We start from the raw sequence: 19,609 nt of genomic DNA on the forward strand, positions 1-19,609 counted from the left end.
GAGATTCATCAGAACGTATGAGGTCGCCCAAGGGTACAATCTATGGCCCTGCAATGGAGGGAGGGCTGCTTCCATCCCTGCCTAGTAATTCTAAGTACCCCACTGCCACACTAGGGCCTGGAAAGCCCTTGCAGGCCAGTGATGCATGCTATAATTATTTATATTTTATTTCCAGTGCTCTTACCATAGATGTAGAAAACTATTATTGGGGTGGTGGCAGTGTGAGGGGCATCATAGGAAGATGTCAGGGTATGGAGAGGAGTTGGAATGCTTTTAGAAGGAGTGCAGGTATCATTTTGCAATGACACAAGTGACCACTAATAATAGAAAGTTATGGCATGTCATTATGACAGAGTGCTATACATTACTATGGGACACATTGATGGAACATCATTATGAAATCATTTTATCAAATGAGATTATGGTATAACTGTATGATATTTATTTATTTATGTATATATTTGTAACGTGCCGAACGCTCGCAAGCATCACGGTGCGACAAAGACACGAGGACAGAGAGCTCACAGGACAATACAAGTAGAGAGTAAGGTAGGCTCAACATGAGCGCAGTGGAGGTAAGTGCGTCAATTTACCTAAAGAGCATGGTTTTCAATTGCTTTTCAAATGATTGGATGTTGATTTCCAGCCTGAGGTTGCAGGGTAGTTCATTGCAAAGGGAGATAGCTTTGGTGGAAAAGGCTCTACCTAGGCCTGTGGCTTTTACTCTGGCATGGCTGGATTCAAGTAATCCTTGCTTGGCAGATCTTAGGCTTCGACGTGGTTCATACCATTTAAATTCCTTTTTCAGGTATGCTGGAGCTCTGCCATTTAGGCATCAATGGACCATTGTCAAGGATTTAAAACTAATACGCTCCTTTATAGCAAGCCAGTGAAGGTCGTTTCTATCTTTTGTTATGTGGTCTCGTTTGGATTTTCCTGCAATAGATCTGACATCATCATTTTGGATTATTTGACATTGCTTAATGCAATGATAAAAAGCTTTGTTATAGCAGTATGGAAATCATGCACAGTATGACACGCAATCATGTATTGTTATTATTATTTGGCATTTATACAGCGCTCTATGTATCATTGGTATGACCTCAAAGCGCTGGTAGGTTGAACACCCTTGGGGACCGCAGTCCAGGTAAGTTGAGGAAGTAGGGTGTCAAAGGGTGCGTGGGTGCACCAGTTAAGTGTGCAGCTGATGTAATTGTCTGATGGTAGCTGCATCCTAGCAATAGGTGTGGTGGTATTGATATTGCTACAATATGTGAAGTCTGGTGGGAGGACACCAAGACTGGGTTCTGGCTGTGCTAGGCCTGAGGGACGCTTATGTGTTTAGATAGGCCGGTTTGTCGTGGGGTATAGATGCATTTTTAAGAATGATGAGGTATTCATGAGATAGTGTTCGTATGTGAGCAGCTAGGCCGAATTGATTGAGGGGTGTAGCTGCACTCTAATTGTTTGATGTTGTAGAGTACAGAGTGAGCATAGTGATGTGATGTTATATGATCGTTTATTTACGCAGTGTCGACACACAATGCATTCCAAAGCTCCCACTACAAGGGAATGAACAGGGAAAACACAAAACATTCCTACAGGCCATGAACAACAAGAATGTGAATATTAGCCATTGCACTCGGCCTAGTGACACTCCAGACAGTTCAAGTGCCAAGATACAGACAGTAGGGAAACGGGAACAGAGAGACAATTACCACAATAGGCCTGGCGACATCTCCGGAGAATCACGCAAGGTGAGGGAGAGGAGAGGGAGAGGAACAAACAAGCGACCATCGTAGAAGGCCCTACAACACCTCAGGCTGTGCTGGGGTGGGGGGTTTGGGGAATAACAGGTAAGGGGGAGAAGACAGACAATTGTACCCATCATACTAGGTCCAGGGGCAATTTTGATAGAGAAAGTGCACAGCAAGATAATGGAGGAGGAGGAGGAGGGATGAGCGAGAGGGGGGAGGGATGGGAGAAGAGAGGAGAACAGAGAATAAAACCATGGAAAGTGCAGAGAAGTAGAGGCGAGAGTGAATACAGTTGCAGAGGTCAGTAAAACACATAATGTTGTAAGGGAACAGAGAAAGTAGGCAAGGATTAATGTTGACAATGGGTACATCATGATTCAGGGCCAACCTGAGTGCGGGATCAAGGGGAGGTCCAGCATGAGAGTAGAGGGGGTGAAGTACCACAAGTCAATGTGTCCAAAGGTCAAATCCAAGCGTTGGCAAAAGGTTATTGATGGTGAACCTTTGTGAATCAAGACAACTCCTGCAATGAATGGGACAAGGGGATGGAACAAAGGTATAAGGGGGAGGAGGGAGAAGAGATCAGGGGAAATCAGTGGGGGGAGGACATAGGATGGGTTAGAAGGGGGGGCACACAACAACATTACGGGGACCATAGGGGCACAGAGCAACATCGAGGGGGGCTAGAGGGGAGCAGAGTGGCTTGGGGCACACATCGGCATCACGGGGGACAAGGAGGTCTGGGGGCACACATTGGCATCACAATGGACCAGGGGGCTGGGGGGCACACACCGTCATTACTGGGACCAGATGGGGCTGCGGCCCACAGCGATATCATGGTGGACCAGGGGGCTTGGGGTCACACAGCATTATGACCAATGTACAGCATTATGACAAATATTCCGGCTCCAGATTATGACACAACTATATTACAGGATTACTTCACATCACTAGGTCTCAGCACTATGGCACCACATTATGAGATATCATTGCTGCATATCATCAAGATCCTACATGATGATACATCAGTTTCATTGCATTACAGCTCCTGAGCCACTCCCACGCTACCTTGAGTGGAGCGGTCCTCATTCTCTAATCTCTATGATCTCCCTGTTTCTGTGTCCTTTCAGTACTGGTATCATGCTTTTCAACTCACAGATGATTTAATGATGCTGCCTCCACTCCTTTACAATTCCAAATAATATCACTTCTCACCATCTGAAATGGTGGAAATCCAAGGCCCCTAGAAAGCCAGAGAGTCCCAAACATTGTTCTCATTACGAGTTAGTCAGTGCAGTTAAAACTCGTTTTAACAGAATATGCTGCCACATTTACCGTTCTGCCAAATTCCAAGTACAGCGTTTTTGGAGGTAATTTCTCTGTACGTAATTTTGCCAGTGAAATTGCCAGCAGCGAATTATTTAAAAAAAATGGGAGTATTTTCTCCATGGTTATTATCTCCACAAACAAAAATCTAAATTCCTAATAATTATAACTTCAAATACCACCAACATATCACCAAAAACAGAGGGCAAATGCTCCAAAAAAGGGTGCATTTATCTCAACCAAAAAGGCAGAGCTGAATATACCCAGGTAGGGGAAATAGACCCACTGGTGCACCCAATCGTTTCCACAAGGATATATAAGGATTACACTTTCCTCAAATACACTTCCAGGCACCCACCATGCAGCCCCTGGCAGTTTCAAGCCTTGACACCCAGAATCTCCTCCACTGAGCTACAAAGCCTTGTGGCAAAAGATCCCATCCATGCAGAGGCTGAGTGGAGATGTGGTGTGGAGGAGGCAGCCCATACCCTGTGTCAGTAGATCACCTTGCACACTCACAGATGGCCAGTTAATTACACTCTACTAAAATGGGAGACCGTAGCAGACCTCACTCTCATTCATATAGTCCTCTACTCTTGAAACGGGCACGCAATCACAACTTTCTTGCCACCACCCTGGCTTTGGACTGCATACATGTGGCATTGGTTGTCCCAGGCATCAGACCAGGTTTTCAGAATCAAGAAGCAGTACAATTTCAGAACTATCCACATGACATACAACACTGACCTCACTATAAGACACTGCTGTCCCTGTTTCCTGAGTCAACTCATAACACTCTGATCCTACGAATTAGCACCCTGCAAGGATACGATACATGGATACTGTGTGGTAGTGAGGGGTCGTTTGGGCGCCCCTCACACCTTCAGCACAATATGGACCACTTGCCCGTGCAATAGCGGGGGACACCTCCATTGCCCGTATGCTAACATTAGCACCAAACGTGGCTATTGCGGGGGACACTTGGACTCCATTTTGTGTGTCCTTGACTCCATCTTTGGATTAGGCCTCACTTCAATAATACGAGAAGGCTTCTCTCCCCTCCGCAGCACTGCGCACACCGTGCTCATAGCCCCCACCTTTTCTCACTCTGTCTGAAAGGCTTTTCTCAAAGCTGCGCCGGGGATAATTGAAACAAATATACAAATGTAGCATCTCACTCTTCCTCTGAGATCCAGAGTGCCCCCTAATAAAACCAGACCTCTGTCACCATATATTGCACCCTAGAGCTAAGAAATGTCAGTGCGTCCCACAACCTCTTTGATGTGCACAGGCCCGCACTATGACTAAGTTTATCACACCAACCTAGACCCCTAAGCCAATTCCCCATATAAGTCCTAATGAATAATCATATAATTATCTGTATGCAATTCATAGGTTTGTAAAATGTACTCAAAGGTATACTAATGATTATTGTTTATTGTGTGTCTAGTGGTAGTTTTTCATGCTAGGTTAGTTATTGTGCACCATATCTCACAATGACCTAACCCTCACCCCTCCTGGATGCTGGCAGCCGGACCACGTGATGTTCACCCTCCCGCCAACTGGGCAACCAATCCGGACGAAGCAGCGCTTACTCGAAGATATGTATCTATATTGTCTATCCAATCCTGCGCCATCTAAGACGCTGTTTTACATTTTATTGTCATGTAATTGTAATGTTTGCCAGAGAGCTCTCGAGGCAGCAGAATTCTCTGGATGCAAACTTTAAACAAAGCAACTAAACCTTGCAACCTGCTCTCTTACTCTCATTCCCCATTGGGGTGTCTGATATTTTTGAATTTGCATGTGTAAGTCAGGGAGTGAGCCTTTACATTTGGTGACCCCTGTGACATGATCGGGACAGGTATGCCGAGTCTCTGTGCCGTGCAGTGAGATCCGGGATGGCCCCAGCAAAACCATTGACCAGTGTGCGCACAAAACGAAAGTTTCCAAGGGTCCCAAGGGTCCATGTCATCTTTGCAAATACCCAACTAACTGCTCGCCAAGGCGGGTCACGGCTTGGTTGGGGTGCGGACCTGATTGTGGATAGACCATGAATGGAGACTTTTGGACCACACTGCTGAGCATGTGAGTACTGGTTGCAAGACTCTCAGGGGTAAGGGAGAAAATTGAGAAATAAGGGTAACGATGCAGTGGGAAAGGGACAAGTGGAAAGCGGGGTTAGGGCCTGTGTGAGTAAAACTGTGAGGGTTTTTCTTATCTATTCTTTATATGGCCATTAGGTTGTTGTGAAAAAGAAGATGAAGAGGAATACGGGATCCTAGCTCCAAAGGGGGGGTAGAAGGCAGAGCCTCGTAGCATTGTCTCGACCAGTGCAGGAATTAAGTGTAAATAAAGAGAAAAAAAAGTAGGAGTCTCATATATTTAGTAGGCCCGGAGTAGTAACCTAGAATATTCTTTTTCTGTGTGAGCAGAATTCTTAAAAGAGGTAGCCTAAAGGGATTCAGAGGTAGGGAGTGAATGAGAAGATAAAGATAAGGGGTAAAGAAGGAGAATAAATAAAAGGGGTGATCTAAAACAAAAAAATTGGACATGTTACATGTTCAATGTTGTTGAAGTATATTGTGGTGGTCTGTTGATAAGTACATGTGTGTCTAAGTGTTCTGAAGTAAGCTTTGATGAAAAGTGCTAGTAATAATCGGTGGTTCCAGTAAAGAGGTGTAAGTAAAATTTGTATTGGTGTTCACGACAATGACAGTGAAATAAGGTTGAAATAAGGTGTCAAGAGAAGGTGTTTATTTGATACATTGCATTGTTTAATTATACTGAGAAAAAGAGCGAAAAACCTGTAAGAATACACAATAAGGTGTAATGGGGGGAAATACACCAATAGCGCATATTTGCCAACACAGCCCTTTGTATAGTGAAAAAATACAAAATATCACGAGCAATGGTTAACAGAAATAAAAGGAGAAGGTTTGTCCCCAATATGGCCAGAGGGAGGGTCCTTTGAGAAAAGAGTGTTAAATCTCGTAGCAACCCATTTGCTAGCCAAATATAGGGGAAAGCAATTGCAAAATAGGCAGGAAGTATTAGACCTATGGAGAATGTTCGAGGAGACAGCCCCTAGCAGTGGGGTAAGTAATGAAACATCAGTAGAAAAACCCACAGACCCGGAGGTGAGAGGGGGAGCTACGGGGGATGAATGTACAATAAAAACAGGAGGAAATGACCTCACTAAACTTTACCCACTACTGACAAGGCCTGCTGTGGGATACAGTGAGCCGTGGTATATGCCAGCATTGAGCACCCCGACAGCAGCCGGTGCCACAGCCCCGGCACTCTATGAAACAGGAGGACTATACGGACCAACTAGTGCCCCTCGGGTTAATTTAGCACAGTTAACTGGAGATTTAGATAGGCACCTTGCTCATGCCCAAATGGAAATAACACGACTAAGAGCATTGTGCGATAAGGGCAGATTTTGCCTGGGTGAGGAGAAGTACCACCATTGGCAGCAACAATTGTGACACCCCCGTCGAGTGTAGCGGGTGGATCTACACTGTGCCCACTGCCCCCGGCACCGATACCGATAGGGCAAGAACAAGAGTGGCAATCAGGGGAGTTCCTCTTCCATTTAAACGGTAAACCTGTAAGAATAATACAACCCAAAACACCAGATAGCCAAGGAGGAGAGGAACAGGGAGGAAGAGAGTCAGAAGAAGAGATAGATGAGGTCTGGAGTTGTCTAGATGAATACGAAGAAGGGGCAGCAGCGGAGGGGGCTCAGCTATCATTAAGTTTTGACCAAGAGGAGGGAAGCCTCCCAAGGTGGCAGGAAAGGTTAAGACAAAGAGTAGGAAACATGTTGGTAAGTAAGACAAAGAAGGGAACAGTAATTAAAAGAGGAGGTTAGGCCAAACTACAGATGCCTCTGATACATAAGGGAGCAGGTAGGCCACATTATGTACCATGGGCACAGATAGACAAGAATAACTTGTTGAAATTCCTCCCTCCACTTTCAGGAGGGGCGGGAAAGTGGATACACGCATTTGAGAAGAACACAGCAGGGGTACCACTAGCAATAGGGGATGTAAAAAGTTTACTAGTGTCCGCGGTTGGTGACCAAGCTGACGGAGTATGGGTGAAGTCAGGTTTCCCGGGAGTAACAATGAACTGCGACTGCCATGATGAGTCATCATTTAACAACATAAGGGCGCAAGTGTGGGATGCATTGCGGAGAACTTTCCCAGATACTCCAGATTTACATTTAGTGATGCAGTGCACTATGCGAGAGGAGGAAGAGCCTACTCAATTCATCCTCCGGGTGCAAGACCTGTAGAGATCTGAAACGGGCATGGCGTGGGATCAATCCGCTGCCCTGTTCTACTTTATAAATAAAAACAAGGGCTCTCAAAGAGGTACAGAAGCCCTTGGATAAAATAGCTGGGATAGAAGCCAAGGGCTGGTCAGAGATTCAGAGCATAATTGTACACCTTTGTAGGAGGATCAAAGAAAGGGAAGAAGAGATAGCACAGAGAAGGTTGGCAGACGAAGCAAAGTTAGTGCAGAATAAATTAGTGAAGGTCATGGCAATGAATTCACCAATATCCACTGACAGGCAGGGGGAAGGAGAGCAGGGGTCAGGGAATGCACCTTGAGGATGGCAGCAGCTTGGGCTGCAAACGGACAGGAGCAATGGGATGGAGAAGAGCAGTACGAAGGCCCCCAATGGCAGGGCAGACTCGCAAGAGCAGGAGGTGGGTTCCGGGGGCAGAGAGGAGGATTTGGAGGAATGGGAAATAGAGGATTTGGGACACAAGGAATGAGGGGAGGGCCCCAGGGATCATGTTGGAATTGCGGGAGGTGGGGGCATTTTTCAAGAGAGTGCAGGATGCAACCAATGGGATATTACCAAGGCCCACCTCCCATTGGAAATGAACAGCAGTTTGGCCACCCACATCCAGTCAGTCCCTATGGGTTACCAATGGGTGAGAGTAGACAGAATGAACAATGCTTTAATGAACAGCATCAGAGAGCCCAGCAAATGCAACCGAGACAGCAACCACTGCAGCGAGGAATGCAACAACAAATGGCATGGCAGAACGCAATGGGAAATGCAAACACTAACATTTTTGCAACAGATGCGAATGGCGCAATAGCACCTTTTCCCGGCGCAACCGTAGTGGGGGACAATGTATTCTCTGTTCCAGGAACAGAGACATATGCCGTTTAGGACTGCCCACAGAAAGCGCTTGCGTGTCCAGTCTTATCGACTACCCTATGTGCACAAGAGGAACCACTGGTGGGGGCACAGATAAGCAACAAACAATTCATCTTTATGGTGGACTCGGGAGCTGAAAAATCGTGCCTCATGGAAGGCCGGTTACCGCTCTCGGGAAAACATTTGGAAATGCAAGGGTTCTCTGGGGCTATTTTAAAAGTTCCTTGCACAAAAGATCTTGACATAACGGTGGGGGAAAGACAGTGGGAGCAGCACTTCTATACCACGAAGACTCACCAATAAATTTGTTGGGAAGGGACCTCCCGAGCAAGTTGAATATGACAATATCATTCACTGAACGGGGGAGAGTGTGCTCCACTTCAGGGGTGTGCCCAGTAGGAGCAATGTTGATGATAAGCACTATGACTAATGAAATTGCAGGAAGGGGGGTGCCCATAGACTTGGACATGTTCATTTATGGAATACAGGTGCTTGCTAGAGTGGTACCTAAAATAACGTGCAAGGAATGGAAAGTGCCTTCTGATTTTGTCTTCTGCCCAATTGTAAATTTGGATGTTGTACCTGGCACAATTGTGTCTGTCGATTTGGGAGGGGTACAGGTTTCAGGCAAACGTATTGCAGTAATAGGACTGGACACACATGGGTGTGAATGGAGAACAGTGCTATGCATAGACCCAAACATAGCTTTATGTGATTTAACTGATGAGGAATTGTTCACTGACAATGAAACTGATGGGGAAATAATAATGGAAATAAGTGTACCTTGTGACATCATGATCCAACACCGGGAAATACACAACCCTCTCATGGCTAGTGTTAATGTGCCACCCACTATATTTGAGGAAGATATGGAAAAGGTACTGCATGAATTATGGATTACAGGCCCCCATGACGTCGGGCTCTTACAAGAGGTCACGCCCATAAAAATAAAATTGAAACCAGGTGCAATACCGCCCAGAGTAAAACAGTACCCACTATCAAGAGAAGCAGAAGAGGGAATAAAAGAAACAATAAATGCATTATTAGAACAAGGTATTGTAGTACCATCAAATTCTCCTTGTAACATGGCAATTTTCTCAATCAAAAAATCAAGGCGCGGGGCTTGGAGGATGATCCAGGATCTACACCCACTTAATGATGTAATACAGAAAGAATTCCCTCTAGTGCCAAATCCTGCATCAATTTTATGTAGCATACCTAAAGATGCTACCTGTTTCATGGTTGTGAATTTGAAGAATGCCTTTTTCTTCCTGACACTTGACCCGAGTTGTCGATATCTCACAGCATTCACATTGGCGGGCAACAGATATGAGCATTGCAGATTACCACAAGGATGCTGAGAGAGCCACAGAATTTTCAATAGAATATTGCATGAAATTCTTGGTCATGTGGACGTAGAGAGCACAATAATAAGTACGTAGATGACCTGCTCATCTGCAGCAAAAGTGAAGAACAGTTAAATTTACTAGCTATGAAAGGGTACAAAGTAGACAAAGGTAAGCTGCAATATTGTTTAGCTGAGGTACTTTAATTAGGAAAACTGATTTTGAAAGATGGCAAAAGAATTATTACACCAGATAGAGCAGCAGCAATACGCCACCTGATAATACCAAAAACAGTTAAGGACATGCAGACATTACTCGGCATTTACAATTACTGCCACGCATGGATACTTGACTATGCATCATACACGCGCCCACTATTGCAGGCATTAAAAGAAGCACAAAAGAACAATGTCCCCTGAAATGGACACAAGAAATGATGACCCAGTATTTCAAATTAAAACACTTCATCGCGCATGCACTAGTTTTAGCGAACCCTGATTATGATCTACCTGTTTTCACATTGCAATGGTACTTAAATGACAGCAGTTCTAACACAAAAGACATCATTAGGCCACAAGCCAGTGGCCTACTACAGTGGCACACTAGTCTTGGTAATGCCCTCGCAGCAGCTGCCTTCGCTATAGAAAAAAGCACCACCATTGTGATGGGTTGTTTGGTGACACTGTACGCGGAACACTCACTGTTTGCCATTTTAGAAAGGTCAAAATCCACCCTCACCACACAAAGGGCAACAGCATATGAAGTAATAATATTGAGTCCAAACATTCATGTGGTTAGACGTAAGACAGTGAACCCAGCCACATTCTTTACTGAGCCATACAAGGTAGAAGACATATAAGCACATGATTGCGCCACATATGAAGGAGAAGATGATATTCCAAAAGCAAGCAAAAATGCACTCAAAGATGGAGAAGTTTATTTTGTAGATGGGTCAGCATCAATAGACAGTGAGACAGGTGAAAAACATGTAGGGGCGGCAGTAGTAAGAATGGAAGAAGAAGGGTATGAAGTGATTGTGCAGAAACGCCTCCCCTCACATTATTCAGCACAGGCAGCAGAACTAATAGCGCTGATTGAAGTGCTACATACAGCCAAAGGGTGTTCTGTGACAATATATTCTGACTCAGCATATGCAACAACAATGGTGCATTCAGGGTTGTCTAGATGGAGAAAAAGAGGGTTCAGAAGGACAGACGGTTCACCAGTACAACATGCAGCACTATTGAACGATCTAATAGAAGCACTAGCAGAACCCTCAGTGGTAGCATTGGTAAAGTGCCAAGCACATACCAATAATACAGACGCAATCTCACTGGGGAATGCGGCAGTGGGCGCTGCCGCAAAAGAAGCTGCATACTTTAATGTCCCACAACTTTTAGAGTGTATTGTAAAAACAACCAGTTTAGACATACAAGAAGAATGATACAGCCACACACCGATTGCACAAATAATTGAATTACAAAAAAGTGCACCAGTAGAGGAACAAGAATTTTGGGCAAAAAGATTTTGTAAACAATCATCAACAGATTTGAAATGGCGACAGGAAATAACAGGGAAGTTAGTGATGCCAGTAGAATTGTTAGAAATAGCATTTCAACAACTGCACTTCCCAACACATGTAACTAAACAACACATTGCAGCAGAGATTCAGGAAGAGTGGTTTGTCCCGAATCTGAAGGAGCATTTGTCCAAGTATGCAGTAGAGTGTACTACATGTAAAACATACAGCTCAGGGATGACTCTTAGAACACTATGAGGAACACTGCTGCATCCTGTTGGGCCTTTTAGAGAGCTCCACATTGATTATGCGGATTTGTGAGAAAGATGTAATGGAGCAAGGTATCTCATTGTAATAGTTTGTCCATTTTCAAGGTGGGTGGAAGCTGGGCCATGTGCTCACCCAGACGCAAAGTGCGCTGCAAAGTTTTTAGTGAGAGAGGTTTTCTTTAGGTGGGGCATATGCGATGTAATAAGGTCAGACAATGGCACCCATTTTGTAAATGATCTTTTTAAGGAAGTGACAACTTAGTTGAGTGTGAAACACAAATTATGTTCGATTTATCACGCGCAGGTGAACGCGTTTGTACATTGTACTGGATGTTTTCTTTCATAGTTGGGGATATGAAAGAGGGGGGAGTGGGATAAATCTTGATACGGGAAGGGTCAACCTTCCTATGGGCTGGAGTCACAACGATTTGGAAACATAATGGCTCTGTAAACAACAATCTCATTACGTTGCATACAAACCGAAATGTCAAAACCTCTGTTTTTCCACTTGCTGCTGTGGGTTCAGGCACTGATAATGAGACCATCGAGTATGCCGGTGATTATTCCTGGTTCGGTGAGCCTGATCTGACATATATTAATGCACATGCAACCACAGAACCTACCTCACAGAGCACTGTAATGCACTTTAACCCCAATACCCCAATTACCCCAAACTCTCAAGCTGCTAGTGAATTAAGTCATACAACATGGGCAGATGTCTTTCCCATAAATTACCGGAGAGTGAAAATGATAAACAACAGGGAAGGGGGGAGGAGGAGATGGAAAAGGGGGCGGGAGGGAAAAGATATGATGAATACCATGGCCTGGGACTAGATGAAATTGAAGACCCCCGCCACCCAGATCAATCAAACAAATGGGACTCAGACATGAGTGCAACAGCAAAACAAGCCACGAACGAGAGCTGCTATGTTTGCTCTCATACCGCACACCTTAGGCACACCTAAAATACTTATACCTCAAGAAGTGCCCTTGTCAGATGCCCAATGTTTAATTAATCTCGTATTGTGTAGGATTCGGAGCACCTTGCAGTCACACGCGGTTACAATAGAAATGCTGCAGAACTAGAGACCCTGCACGAGTAAGCCGCAAGGAGTGATTTGCATCAAAGAATAATTTTTTGTTATCAGCGGGACACAGTTCACAGAAAACAAATGGCAGAACGAGGCAATTATGTGTAAGGCAGAAGCATTGCGAGGACTTACTGAAGAGAACTTTCAATGGGTCAAAGAGACATTCACTCCAGTCTGGTCCCACCACATTGCGAAACTCACATGGGTCACTGCCCTCGAGAAGCCCATCAAAATTCAAAAGGAAATAGAGCACAAGCTGCGCTTCCATGGGAAGGAAAAGGTAGGAATGGGCTCAAAAAGACAATGCACAATACAACAAAACAATCATCATCACAGATATGAAAAAGGGCACAGCTGCACTCATGGACATGTATTGGGTGTGTGGCAAGCAAGCCTACCTATATCTGCCATCATCGTGGAAGGGCACCCTGGATTCAGCGCTGATAGTGATTCCAGAAGCCATATCCGAGGGGGGAAAGAGTCGGCTGACATATCGGCAGCGCCCCAGCCAGTAACAAAAGAGTCTACCACATACGACATCCTGTCTGAGAAAGAGCAACAAGACAGAGTGTCCTGCAAAAAGAGGTCATCCAACTATATCTCGTGCAAATCATCAGACCTGCTGGCAGAGATTCCTGACAAATACAAACTTTTCAACTCTGCTGAAATGTTTTTTGCTTCCCTCCTGATGCCAGGACTTCAGGCGTGAACAAATGCCAAATGGCTGCAGATCGTCCGCTGGGAACTGATCCAACTGGCCAACGACACTGAAGAAGGATTAATTGTGATCAAGGTGGAACTTCACGCCTTGTGCCTAATGAGAATGCAGAACCGGTATGTCCTAGACCTTCTCACAGCAATGGACGGCGGTGTTTGCCCAAAAATTGGGAGCGCATGCTGTACATTCGGACCTTCTGAAAATGCAGAAAATGGGACCCTATCCCACGTCATCTTGGTAGTACATGGCCTGGGGGAGAGAATGCGGAAGGAAGGAGGAATAGAGCTGAGCAACTGGTTCGGCAACATTTTCAATTGGATACCATCGTGGTTCAGCATCATGATGAAAATGTTCCAGTCATCATTTTTGTTTTGCTATTTTTCTGTGTGTGCCAGTTGGGCATACAATATTGTGCAAAATCTACGCCTAGTTCAACAATGATGATGGTAACAATGGGCATATCGACAATGGTAGCAACTATGATAGATGCTGAAATACAGAATGGGGAGTCGAATCCACCAAAGTATCGCATGACAGCAGTATATCACCAACATGGGGACAGGGTAGATCACTTATAGCACACCACAATTAAAGAGCCACGTGAATTGCAATGGTACAGGGAGATGTGGGTGGATCTGGATGGGGATTCGGGAATATACATGACATGCACACCTGATGAAAAAGCCAGGAGAGGCCAAAGCCTAAGAAGTGTTTGTAGGGCCTGGATCCCAATCAAAGGGACCCGGTATGGGATGAGGCAGTAAAAGAAGCAGAGTATTATCGGAGTAAAAATAATTAAAATGATTAGTTTGTTACCTTAGATGTAATGAAAGGGGGGAATGTGTGGGAGTGAGGGGTCGTTTGGGCCCCCCTCACACCTTCAGCACAATGTGGACCACTTGCTCGTGTAATACCGGGGGACACCTCCATTGCCCGTATGCTAACATTAGCACCAAATAGGGCTATTACGGGTGACACTTGGACTCCATTTTGTGTGCCCTCGACTCCATCTTTGGACTCGGCCTCACTTCGATAATACGAGAAGACTTCTCTCCCCTCTGCAGCGCCACGCACACCACGCTCATAGCCCCCACCTTTTCCCACTCTGTCTGAAAGCCTTTTCTCATGGATGGCCGGGGATAATTGAAACAAATATACAAATGTAGCATCTCACTCTTCCTCTGAGATCACTGTCCTGTGTGTGAACCGGCTTGAATCCTGCCTTGTAGCTCATCCATCTCCACAAACCCACCAGTGCCCTCTTATCCCTGCTGTTGGAAAATTACTGCAACTATAACCCTCTGCACTCCTAAGGTATTCTCTTGATCTACCAGAAGTGTAACCCTGCTGTGAAGCCCACCCAGAGTGCCCCCTACTAAAACCAGACCTCTGTCACCATATATTGCACCCTAGAGCTAACAAATGTCAGTGTGTCCCACAACCTCTTTGATGTGCACAGGCCCGCCCTAGTACTAAGGTTATCACACCAACCTAGACCCCTAAGCCAATTCTCCATATAAGTCCTAATGAATAATGGTATAATTATCTGTATACAATTTATAGGTTTGTAAAATTTACTCAAAGGTATACTAATGATTATTGCTTATTGTGTGTGTAGTGGTAGTTTTTCATGCTAGCTTAGTTGGTGTCCACCATATCTCACCGTGCCCTAACCCTCACCCCTCCGGAATGCTCACAGCCGGATCACATGATGTTCACCCTCCCGCCAACTGGGCAACCAATCCGGACGAAGCAGCGCCTACTCGAACATATGTATCTATATTGTCTATATTGTCTATCCAATCCTGTGCTGGTCTAGTACGCTATGTTAGTTGTGTCATCTATGACTCTGTATTACTTTATATTTTCATGTAATTGTAATGTTTGCCAGAGCGCTCTCGAGGCAGCAGAGTTCTCTGGATGCCAACTTTAAAGCAACTAAACCTTGCAACCTGTTCTCTTAGTCTGATTTCCCATTGGGGTGTCTCATATTTTTGGATTTGCATGTGTAAGTCAGGGAGTGCGCCTTTACAAAACCCACAGAGGATAACGTCTTGTATTGACCAGGAAAGGAGTAAAAGGGAAGGGAATGTGAATGGTGGGGAATGCAGTACAGCAAAATACATGTAATGCAGACACACCTACACCTTGCCCTTGGCATGGTCCACATGCCTGTAATAACAACCTGTTTCATGTCTGACACCCTCACACCCTCCATAGCTAAAACATTACTGCAGCAAATCTCAGGCCCATTTCTACATTCTCCATGATGGAAGTACAGGAAACATAATGGATAGGGGAGAAAGTCTAAAATAGCCTGAAGCCTACGTCAATCCTTACTTTCTTTCCACAGTGTGAGAAAAGGCTTCAGCACAGCCAGATGCTCCGGAAATCAGAGCTATATTCACCCCATTCATAGCATTTTACAAGTTCTGTGTGACATTGAAGAAGGCAGTCAAATACCCACAATTATAAAAGGCACAATAAGTCAAACATAGCCTATTCCCCAGATGATAACTGGGACAGATCAAACATTGTGGGTGTCCAAAGAGATGGGAGTGATGCTGTAAATGTGGTGCACACATATGGTATAGAGCTGGATCTGCCCATCTATTTTGTCTTCCATAATTCGCAAGTATTTACTTGAATGGTTCTATGGACTTTTTATCACCTTTTTTTGCTTTTTGCATTCAAAAGGAAACGTTTTTACCTTGCAACAAGGTGCACCAAGATTTTTTCCTTAGAGGCGTGTATTTTATTGTCTGCTTGTCTGGAGTTCTTGCCTTACACCAGCCTGATTGGAACTTTTGGCTAGCCATCTTCAAACCCAATCAGCCAGATATCTGATGGATGCCCCAGGCCAGGAACCCACACAATGCACTTCAAAATGTCTTACTCTAACCGTCTGTTGGAGAGCAGTACAATATAATGCCAATCTTCGACCTGTTCTGATGAGCGTTGTTATTATTTCCATTATTTACCCTGCAATATTTGCTTAAGAAGTTCATGTTACATTGGAATGGAACTCCTTCCTCATCAGTTTTTTGTGAAACAAGTTACACTGGTCTTCAAAAATGTCTGGAAAAGTCTGCGCTAGATATACCACTCTACTTTTCATGACTTCTTGTGGTTATTCCTTGTGGCATCTACTTATCATGACTAGCCATGGTCGTTCCTTCGGGAATCTCATTACCACATTCACAAATCTTTCATTCGCTCCTTTGGACCAACTTGGCATTCGATTGGGCTCAGCACTTCCCATGGAACACCTCAGCAATGCATGTGTTCCTGTCGGGTGCACTAAGAATGCACAGGAGGGCATGCAGGTCCCAGTTCTCCCTTGGTAGAAATTGCATGATGTAGTGACATGGGTGGTAAGGAGATAGTAAGAGGAGTATGTGAGTTACAGGTGGGCTGTGGGGGTAGAGGAAGTTAAATAAAGGAGCAACTATAATTTTCCAGGCTGCAAATTTACCATTAGGGGAGAGCAGGTATAGAGTACAGGGGCAACAGGGGGAACCCATCCTGTGAAAAGCAACTCACCACTATCGATCACTTGTTCAATCATGAACCTTCAGTGCTGATGTAACAGGCATTTTGTGTTTTATTCCCCCATATTGACAAGTAGGACATTGGGAATAAAAAGTGTTGATAGGAATGGTATGGGGGAACCTTATACGATGCTTCAGTGTCCTGTCATGTTTGCGCCTCTTTACAATGTCTTAAACTTTATTCTGTGAGTAATAAATAACTCCCAACTACATACCTAAAGTGCTCAGGCACACCTCTATATGTTAATGCTGCTAAGACCTTTTACTATTTCTTTGATGTATTTTTAATGCCTCCATGCCTTATGTCACTCCTTCTCCTGTAGAGCAGCAGGTTAATGCATTCACTGTAGCTTCCACCACCTCACTGCCATCATACTGGAACAGCAGAAGAAGATCTCTATGTAGGACCCCATGTGTTGTCACTATACTGCATTGAGTGTAAGATAGATGATATGCACTGAGGCAACCATACTGAATGTACCCTCACACTGAAAGATTGGAAGGATGTCAGCACGCACCATTGGACATCATGTTGTGCTGAGTGAAATCTGACAATGGCAGGTGATGTTATGAAGAACATATATGAGGACATACAGAAACAATATAAAAATACTCAGGAGTGGCAATGTAACTGCAGTGACAATAGAAACAAGTACGAGATGATAAAGTAATCATATATACAAAGTAGATAAAGCGCCTCGATGCCTGCGGGCTTTGTGAGCGCTTTATAAATGTAAAAAATAAAATTAAAATAAAATAAAGTAACTTGCTGACCAATAAGTGTAACTTCGGAGTAACACAAGGTAGATGAGACATATAGAAGCTTGCTATAGAGGAAACATATATTGTGACTAGGACAGCCATCATAGGAAGACAGACATCAGCTTGTGTTAATACTCAATCCAGGTACCTCAGAGACACACCAGGGATGCAGAGTCAGGAGACATTGGAGAAATAGCTTTGTGTGCAATACAAAGAGGAGACTATGTTGGTCTGGGATCAAGGGTGCTATTTTAAGGAAACAATTGCAAGGCACAAAGGGAGGCAGATGGGTAAGCCATGTACGTAAGATATATTTCCCTTAGATTAAAGAAGAAGAAAACATTTACAAGAGCCAAGTATTGGACAATAAACAGTGAATACGAGCCGTACAAGATCGAGTGAGCAAGTCTCTAGAGGCCAAGAGGGGGCAAGAAAACCCAGTATTAGTAAATCAAATTGCAGTAAATAAGAGGTCAAAATGGACAAATTTGCGGTCTGTTCTCATGTGATTCAGAAGTCGAAAACAAGGGCTATTCATTAGGCTTTGATGAAGATTGTGATGTGCTTACACTCCCTCGAATGTCCCTCGATTTGGCTTATGGTTGGACTGATGAGAGATGATAGACTAATTGGGAAAGTAGGGAGTAATCTGATGTGATGTGAGCACCTGGGTTTTGTTTTGCTTACGTGCTGCTAGTGGGCCAAAAGTCCAAGGTTGGGTGAGCAGGCCAACCCATCAGAGGGTCTATGGGGCAATGTGCTATGCAATGTTGCATAGACCTATCGGCTGCCATTTTCTCTGCCTTAATCAGTATTGTACGTATTTAGAGGTAGATCAAGGTGTGTCCTACAGATAAGGGGCAGCCAATGATGTACTAACCCCTATGTATGGCATAGGTATATATGTTCCCTTAACCAATCCTTCCATTCAATAGGTTTTGTAGTTTGCCACATAGAATGATGTCATAGATGACGTATATTGGGATATTTAACCTCTGTATAATCATGTTTGTGTGTGAGTGTGCGAGCATCAGTCCTTTATGTGCCAGTTTGCCCTGCTTTATTGAACTGAGAATAAAGTAGTATTTTGCCATATTTTCAGAGTCTGTCTGGTTATTTGTTCTGAGACCTTTATTGGTAATTCCATCTAGCACAAGAGATGCTTTAAAGTCCTAGAGCAGATTTTGGTAGCAGTGTGGATGATTCAGGTCTAATCGGCCTAGGCCCAGATCCAGACCTTCGGACTTTCAGCTGCTTCTGCCATTAGCCAGAAGACTGCAGATTTTCCTGTGGAGAACGGTGCATAACAAAACATGTGTAAGAAGATACGGTCGACAGGTTCCTCTTTGACAAAATTCCTATCCGGTCCCCACAGTTGCCCCACGGACTGAAGGCGAACTGGTCAGTTGAGGAAGAGTCTTTGCCGAGGGATTCGAACTGAGCCACGGATGTAAGTAGAACATTGAAGATGGCAAAAATAGGGGGAGGGATTGTATTGGAAATAAAAGTTGTAAAAATAACAGGCTTTTGGGGGATTATAAAGATGCAAAGTAGATACCTCAATTCCCAGTTCCAAGGGGACAGAAGGGTACGCATTAAAAAGACTCAAATAGGGGTTTTAAGGATTCCTGAGGCAAAGCCAACAAGAAGAGTGTGTGTCAAACACCAAGATGGAGTAAAATATGACATGAGATACATTTACTAAAGGAGTAAAGGAAGGGGTACGCAAGAAAATTAAAGTGCACACGTATATGGGGTTATAATATGACAGTATACAACATTTGTTGTGTTTAGATTAATAGATATAAAATGATAGTCAAAATCAAGGTGATTATTAGATTTTTAATTAAAAGATTGGCGTCAATTAGGAGGATATAAATCAAAGGAAACTAATAAATAAATAAAGAAGAGATTCTTAAAGTATCAATGATAAAACAACAAAACACTATACATTGATAGAAAGTGTAAACGAAGGAGCAAAAAGATCTTTGTTGCATAGATTTTAAAAGTGGTTAAAGTATTTACATTTTTGGATAATAAGCGGTGATTGATGGCGCCTGCTCAAATTGATCATTGCGGTATATT

The sequence above is a fragment of the Ambystoma mexicanum genome, chromosome 5q, assembly GCF_040938575.1.
Source record: "Ambystoma mexicanum isolate Mex_15411 chromosome 5q, UKY_AmexF1_1, whole genome shotgun sequence".
In the NCBI taxonomy this organism is placed as follows: domain Eukaryota; kingdom Metazoa; phylum Chordata; class Amphibia; order Caudata; family Ambystomatidae; genus Ambystoma; species Ambystoma mexicanum.